We start from the raw sequence: 9,480 nt of genomic DNA, 5'->3' as shown, positions 1-9,480 counted from the left end.
CTTAATTCTTTTAAAATCTAACTTTTCTACAATCTTTATTACAACAATATTATCCGTACTACTATTGTCAATAATCAGTCTACAACATTTACCTCTAGAATTACATTTGGTTTTGAATAAGGCTCTCCTTTGGACTAGTTCTTGACTTTCCATTTGGGGCTTCAACAATAATGGCTCCTCCTAATGGTGAACAAGTGACCCCACAGTTTCTTGGTTGGCATGAACAATTTGGTTACTTCTTTCAAACTTTGAATGTCCTCCTTGAGATGGTTCGGAGCATTCCCAACTCTCGTGACCATATTGGTTACACTTAAAACATTTTCCAGTGAACCCTCTACCTCTACCTTGAGAACCACCTTTCCCATAGGATCTTTCGCCTTTATTCCGATAACCTCCTCTATCATTGTTGGTTGTCCCACTACTACTTCTAGCCTCTGCTCCTTGATGGTGTTGTTGTCTTCTACTAAATTTCTATCTCCTTCCTATATAACCTCTTCCTCTCTTCTTCTCTTGCAAGTTGATAAGCCTCTTCAAGGCTTCTAGGGGACACAAGACTTAATTCTTCTTGAAAACTATACTTCAAACCATTCAAATGTCTTGCCACTTTCTCCAAGTCTTATTCACTATGCTTTGATCTAATCACCAACTTATATAATTCCTTTGTATACTCTTTCATAGACATATCTTTTTGTTTTAAATTCTGCAATCCCTTTAAGAGATTAATTTGATAATCTCTCGGAAGAAACTTAGCCTTCAACATTGCCACCATCATATCCCAATAATTTATCTTGTCTTTGTTTTCTTCCTCCTCTCTGTTTGGACAAAGTCCCACCACATAGTAGTGTGGCCTCTCAACCTAGTGTAAGAAAATTTCACTCACCTTTCCTCTACCACTCCTTCATATTCAAAATACTTGTCTAAGTCATTGATCCAATCATTTAGATCTTCTCCATTAAGGCTTCCCAAATAAGTAGGAACCTCTACCTTGGGTTTTGAATCCACATTCATTATTGTCCTCAATAACCTTTCCTCAAACCCTTCTTGCTCTCCATGTCCTTCCTCATTGCCTTCCTATACTTTTTCTTCTTCATCATCATCACTCACACCCTCATCGGGGGTTCCTCTTCTTTGTGCCCTTTCCAAGACATCCATTTGTGCAATCAAATGTTGCAACATTTCAAGAACTCCTTCATCATATTCCCTTCTGCCTCTTCCTCAATCTCCACCTCTGCCCATTCTCCTTGGAGGAATTATGGTCCACTCATCAATGGCCAATCTCTTTCAATCTCTGATACCACTATGATGGCACACCTTGCTAATCACTGAAGGAAATGAACTCGTAGGATTTTCCCATTCAAATACAGTCTATAACGATAGGAAATTTAAGAACAGTTAACCATGCGAAACTCTTCTACTACAGTGTGATAGGAAATATATGTTGTTTATTTAGACATCAATCAAATGCATCAACATAATTGTTCTAAACTTTATTCACTAGCCATTACATAGTATTTCGACTCCCATGGGAATCAGTTTGTCAAGCATCTACAGTCACAAAAATTTACTTAGGCTTCTACGACTTATTTCCTTACAGGCCTGATCAAACATTCACATTATTTCCATGCCATCGATCTTTTATGGTTGGATTACCAAGTGTTCTTCAACCAATTCTTTTCCCAACACAACCAACCCCCAATTCACCAGCAATTTCCCTTCAAATAGATGGAAAGTTTGGTTGGTTAATGACTGCTACTGTGGGCCTTTGCAGCCGACTACCAACGTCTGCAGTTAGAACTACTTGGATCGTTTCTTACAATTGCTATCATATCTTCCTATCATGGTTAAGACAGGAAGCAAGAACATGAATAAACTCAACCAAAACTGTGACAGGAACAAAACTGAAAGAAACTAAAACTCAAAAACTAGGAAAGGAAGGTGAAAAATTAAAATGAATCTCATTCATCACCACACAAAGTACTATAGCCACGTGCTAAGGGTTCATTTTGTGTAATATAATTGCTAGATGTGTTCATTGATTTATGCTTGTATGATTAAGGGTGAATTTGTATGTGATCAAACTTCCCTTCATGCCAAAATTTTACAATTGATATAAGTTAGAGGGAATTAATTTCATATCATGCAACCATGGATGTCAAAAAAGTATATGCTAATTCAATTATATGGGTATCACAAGTAATAATGTGTCTAACTTGCATGGACCAACTTATAATGGAATATTAATACTACCCAAACAAGATATAGGTATATTACCATATCCTTTAAATTTAAGATTTAATGTTTTTATGTTTGACTTTTCTACTTAAAATTGATTTAAATAATCCTCAAAGTATCCATTAAGGCAAGATCAAGATTATCAACAAAATATGTTTAATAATTTTTTCACTATATTCCACCATATTATGCACAAGTAATGCATTCTGAAGTGTTTTATTGGGTAGAAATATTTATTATTAATTCCCATCATGTTTTTTTTATGTTTCCAATAGACTCTATTCAATTTGTTACTAAATATGGAGTAATATAACATAACTTGAATTTATCCTAGAATTTTTGCTTGATATATGCTATAAAATAGTGGTGTACAATGCATGAGTTTGTTGAATAGAACCATAATCCTTTGTTTTAGATGTGATTTTAGGTGCATGAATTAGATAAAGTGGATTATAGATAACACCTAATGGCGAAATATTAGCATATTGACCTCATCATAATATTTTATTAGCATGTCCTACAAGATTATAATCATGTGAATTAAGGGTCATGTGAAAGGTAGTATAAGAGATATATATACCACATTGATAGAAAATGAATTAGGATCAAAATATAAAATGAGAGAGGTCATTTGAAATTTCATAGCATTATGGTGTGAACTAGTGGTAGAAAATACATGAGAAAATTATTGACCAAACTTATAAATGAAGTGAAGAGCAAGTAAGATGAATCAAACAATTGTAATTTATTATATAACCTAGGTATATAATCTAAACTTGTGAGTTTATTATCTATGTGTCTATCATTACAAACTAAGAATGAATTCACATGTAAAGGTGTAGTAGAAGGCCTATCATAATCTCCACCCTTGAAATTTCTTTACTAAGGTTTATAATATCATCTTGCAATGTCATACAAGACAATGCAGCATCAATAAAATCTACATGAGAAGCTAATGAATTTTATTAAGGCATAAAATCTTCTCATTTTGAGGACAAGTATCAATAGATTTGATAGGAGATGTAGATAAAAAATCATCACTATATTCATCGTCATGTATAAAATAAGACACTTCATTGAAAGTATGTGAACCTATGGAGAATAAAATATGACATGTAAGATAAATGCCTTCAAGAGGTGTAATAATTTGATTTATATGTGAGAAAGGTAAAATTATATCATCTATATCTTTCCTACAAGTTATATGTGCACTAGGTGTGTGCTTATCAATATCACAACTCATATTATTAATATTAATCTCATTGATAGATGCCATGCATGTATCTAATAAGAATGGATGGTTTCTAATAAACTCCATTGAGGAAGTATAATATGATACATGATAGAACAATCCATCCATAGAAAATTCATCCTAATCCTTACTAAAATGTGATAAGAATAGAAAGGATGGACAACGATGTTCAATAAAACATTTTTAAACTATCAAAATCGCCAATGTCTATATGAATGATAGCCAAAGAGTAAGACCTGAGAGGACCATAAGATATAATATCATAGGTTAGAAGGGTGATAGAAAAGATATACATCATTATGTACATGTGAACCATAAGCAAAAGATGTAAGCATATAAAAATTGAATCCTAAAAAATTATGAAAACATATGAGAAATTAAAATGATATCAAATCTAAAAACCCTAATGTTTGTGAAAGAAACATTTGAATGAAAGTTAGGTCATGCAAGATCAATTGAATTCACCAAAATGTAAATGACAATAAGGTTTTCTTAACCATACTCTAGGGTAATCCAATTCAAGAAAGGTAAGAATTCTAGTGAAGGTACTTAAGTCAATCCATCGACAGTTCAAGAATACATCTCCCCCACTATCTATAGGTGCATCCAGTTAACCCATACTAATAAGTGATTATAAAAAAATAATGACTATTGTTTTTATATTTATAATTATCCAATGTGGGAATGTAAATAGAAACAATGGTACTTGGCTCTATGATCAAAGAGAAAGATTCATGTGAATATTCAATGAAGTTGAATATCATGGGATCTAGAACAGGAAATCCAAGTTTGATGATCACCTTGGAGTTATAATGGTAAGTATGTATTTTTATAGTGTGTTAAATTATGATGTTTTATTAGGATTTAGCTCTGTAGTTTTTGAGTCTCTCTTTGAACTGCATTTCATTAGTAGTGGTTCACATAAACTCATATCTCATGAACATGAATGGTCCACTTATCACCCATTACATTTGTGTGATTCTCATAAGGTGAAGCATTAAGACTTCCCATAGGTCACCCATCCTAGTACTACTATGACAAGCATGTTTAACCATGGAGTTCCCTTTAAGATCAAGCCCACTTAGCTTGCAACAACATGTGAACCACTACTCATGAAATGCAAATTATTAAATTTAACTTCAAAATTATGCAATCTGGTCTTGATAAAACATCCTTAGTAAGACCAAAATATTATTTTTCCTTCATGTAATGATAAGTCTAGGCATTAGGGTCATATCCATAACCATAAAATTTCCCTTCTCTCATGGGTTTGATATAAAGGACTATAGCATTTTATTTTTCTACTCATCAAATTTTCCTTAGCCTCATCTACTTCTCTTAATAATTAAAGGTTGTTGGATCTTACAAAATAACTTGGAAGGGTTTTTGTTTCATTGCAAGGAAACAAGTTCTCCTAGATCGATCCTTAAAAATGTGTACAAAGTTAGGAAACATCAAGAAAGCTTCCTATTATAATGTATGCAAATTTTGTTGTTAATTTTAAGGCACAAAATCACATGTTATTGATTGTTCCTTTAATGCTATGGAATGAGAAAGACTTATGAATTGTAAATATGAAAATGAATGCATTAAATGTCTTCATATTTGAGCACATATGTTATTTGTTTGTAAAATGTGTGTTCATTTTGCTCAAGGCAAAAAGATAAAAGGGGCAAGTTAGCCAAACTTAAATTTTAAATTTAAAAAAGGAAATGATCCATTAGATGGTTTGAGAGGACAACCTTGTGACTATAAAAACAACCCTAGGTGGACAAATGAGCTTCTAGGTAAATAATGGCTTAGTGGGAGTAGGTATATAGACGAATGCAATAAATATGTGGATAAGATGAACGTATAAAAGCATATACATATAAGGATAGGGTGAGGGGTAAATGTGTAGGGATGCAAGTGAAGATGAATGAATAAAGGTTATGTAGTTCACACAAAATTTCGTCATTTGTTAATTTGTACATGTATCAAGACATTTCCTCAAATGACCACAAAACCAATCAAAAAATGACATGGATACAAAAATTTTACTAGTACGAATTTTTTAAACTTTTTAATACCCATAAGCACCCATATAAGACATATGATAATATTCGAGTTCAATGCATATAGAATACTACTCCTTTAATACATCACACCATTTAATTATTTTGATGTTACGCGAACCTATGGATATAATTGTTATCTTATAATAAATCATTCCATGTTGGAATTTTTCTTTTTTCTGAATATTAGAAAAAATAAAAAGAGTTGGATAAAGTTGTACAATACATTATTGATTAAAGATATAATTATTGTAAGGGTCCACTCTTAAAAGGAATCTATAACTAAAAGAAGTTTACTAATATGGTAGGTAATCATTGTCTTCTAAGAAATCATTCTATATTGGAATTGTCCTTTTCTATAGGTCGGAAATTTACTTTTAACAGAGATTTAGAAAAAACCATACATGTTATTAAGGATGCGACTCTTATCATGAGGTTCTGCATTTAAAAATAAGTATATAATTAAAAGAAGTTTACAAGACTCTTTAATATGGTAAGTACAATTTATTCAATCATCCAATCAATTAATACGTAAAAAAATGATTAAAAAACTTATTTTATTCTTCAAACATTAAATTTTCAATTCTTCATATATATATATATAAACCATGATTTCACCCATCATTTATACAATATAATTTTGACTTTTTATTATTTATTTTATGTGATCTACAAATAAAATAATACTGTGATCTATTATAAACCTCATCCTACTGATTTTAACTTATTTTCATGAAACAATTTAATAATAAGGGAGAGAATAATTACCATTTCCTATATGCCACAAATGAACCTCCAAAATCGAATATAAAATTTGCACCCATCGTAATCAAACTTTTTCTATTTATTTTTTTATTCTCATAGTAATTTATTTACATATACTGTATTTAATGTGCCACGTGTCATAAACCAAAATGTTTTTTCTATATACATGGGCATGAGAGACATATATGTAGGACATTTCGTAGGATTAGGGTGGATACACCCTATTATAGATTATAGATTTATTATAGATGCCCAATGGCTATGACTTATTTTAGGTTCATAAACCCTAGTTTTAAGCAGTGAAATTTAGGTTCATTATGGTGGTTGGATATGACATTCTGAGGTTCAAATTTTGAATCTTAAAATGTATTTAAGTTGATTTTTTATAATTAGTTTTTATGGGTCAATTTTTGTGATAATTTTTTTGATTTGTGTATTAAAGTATAAAAGGGCGTTATTTTATTCGTCATCTATTAAGTATTTAGGAAAAGATTTGTATTCAATTGAATTACTAATATAATCATTCTAGTCTCTATTATAATCCCATGTCCTCCTATAGCTCCTTATGTACAATTTCTATATAGTGTTCCCATGTAAATTTTTAATTAAGGAAAAAGGATAAATTGGAATCTTTTCCTATTTTAGTGGAAGAACTATTGCTTAAAAACTAAAAATAAGGGCAGGTCCCCATCGGACTGCTTTGCATATTTTGGTCTACTCAACTTTTTGAACATTAATTTGTGGAGTTGGTGGCTCCATGCATATAAAATTTGTTGCTTGTTTTTAAATAGTCCTTACAGATAATATTTTTAAATGAAATACTTAATAATATTTATTGCAAATAAAATTCCGGGAGGCAAAATTAAAGGCAAATAAAAATGAGAGAAAATTGGTGAAGCCACATGTTAGTTTTCTGAATAAGCTACTTATTTCTAATTACTCCTTTTTTCTACGGCCTATTTTCAATTATTAAGCAACTCTGCTCCACAAAAATAGGAAAAGATTCCAAATTTTCCGTTTTGCCCGTAATTAAAAAATTACATGGGGACACTTCCACTATTTATTTTTAAGCAGAAAATAGACTTAAGCAGTTGCATGGGGACATAGGGTAAGCTTTGAAAAAAAGGGGGGCTAGAAATAAGCAACAACTACTTATTGGGAAAAAGGACACATTGTTTCTCCATTTTTTTCTCACATTTTTATTTTCCTTCAATTTTTCCTCCAAATTTTATTTGCACAAAATATTATCAAGAATTTCATTTAAAAATAACATTTACGAGCACTGCTTAAAAATAAGATGCAAATTTTATAATTTATGTGGCTACCAGCTCCACAAATTGTTGATAAAAAAGTTAAGCCATGATTTCTAGCCAAAATAAGCTAAGTAACCATATGGGGACCTGCCCTAATTACATTATATATTTGCACATTTCAATCTCATCATCTCTTTATTAAGAAAATCTAAGAAACTTAGTTTCACAGTATCTTTAGATCACCTCTTTTGAATTATTGTTCCAAGTTTTGAGTTAGAAGCTCTAAGTTATCCTCATTTAAGTCAATGTTTGATGCATAAATTATATGTTTTCTTTCTCATTTTTATCAAGATAGGTAGATTTTGATCTAGAGGTTTATCATAAGGATAAGATCATCACGTAGAGAGCTCCTAAAGTTGTTTATTAGCATCATCAATCATTCATTATATGTCTAGATGCAAAGGAGAGATTCTATTTGTAGATACAAAAGATTTGTAGGTCATGTGATTGAAATTTAAATACACAAAGTCCAAATCCATGAGCATGGAGATTGATTTCATGCATGTGGAATTAACCTAGGTTGGTGCAAAGTTCCAAGACTTTTGGATAGTAATTCATCTCAATTTCCTTGTTTCAAATATGAAATTGGAAATAAGGTATATGCCATCTATCACAATATTTTCCATCTCTAATTCCAAGGTACACATTTAATATTACCATTTATTTATATATATTTTTATTTTAGTAGACACACATTTCTAGCCTTAGTATGCTTTTTTAAGGTGAATTATTTACTACTACTCATTTCATTTGTTTACCATTTTTTTTTTTTTGCTCGATAATAATAGTTTTTATTCAGAAATAGTAGAAAGTAGATACATAGATTTTCTAGCTATCAATCCCAAAAACATCTCGAAACATCTCAAAACTAAAAAATTTCAACCACTAACAACCCCCAAAACTACCCATCATCCACATGCAGATGCAAAAGATTTCATAGTATCTGTTTACCGAGAGATTAAATCCCATAGACCAACCAACAAGTTCAGAATTATTCCAAAAATTACAGACCAACCATTAATAGTTAAAGAGAATTGCAAAAAGAACGAGGGAAGATGAGGGTTCATCCACCCTGCGAGCTCCTTTCCCCTGAATTGTCTAAAATCTCTTGCAACCTCTTCTTCTTACATGGACGTAGCACTCGACCTTCCATGATTCTAGCTTCCCTCTTGGCTTCTTGAATTACGTCATCCAATTCCTTAATTTGCACTACCATTTTCTATCCTTCCCATCTGTGTTTGGCTTCTTCCCTGCGGTGAGCTCTCCCACAATCCTCTGGCCAGTGGATGAAGGCTAAAGGTTTCTTGAAGCGTTCATGTGGCACAAATTCCATTCCCTCATTGACTTTGAGCCCTACACTTGGAATTGCCCATTCTATTATGGAGTCCATGCCTAACAGGTAGTCGTCATGCACAAGTGACTTCATTACCTTCTTTATCACCTCGATTGACTCACCAAGCTCCAACCCCCATGCCATAATCATCGAATACCCATCCATATTTGTGCAATAACGATGTATGAGATTGTCAAAGGCCTTCCCTAAAATTAAACAGGCGCACTTAATCAAATGCTCGTCCTGGAAAAGGAACATCCCGCAGAGTCCTCTCTCTGTGACCTCTCCCAAAAATGGGCACAATTGCTTTTTGGTTTTAAGTGCGAAGTTCGCTTCCATGACCACTTTGCAACTCTTTGGCTTTCCTCACTCTACCAACACATCTGCAACAAGGAAATAATTACCAATTTTTTGGGCCCCCATTTGTTTACCATAGATTATTAAAGTAATGATGTGATATATTCCCTTACATAAATTGGTGAATTTGACATTCAAAATGGAACTTATCCTAAAGTTTTTACCTTATTTATA

Source organism: Cryptomeria japonica, chromosome 9, assembly GCF_030272615.1.
Source record: "Cryptomeria japonica chromosome 9, Sugi_1.0, whole genome shotgun sequence".
Lineage (NCBI taxonomy): Eukaryota > Viridiplantae > Streptophyta > Pinopsida > Cupressales > Cupressaceae > Cryptomeria > Cryptomeria japonica.
This window is presented reverse-complemented; position numbering follows the sequence as displayed.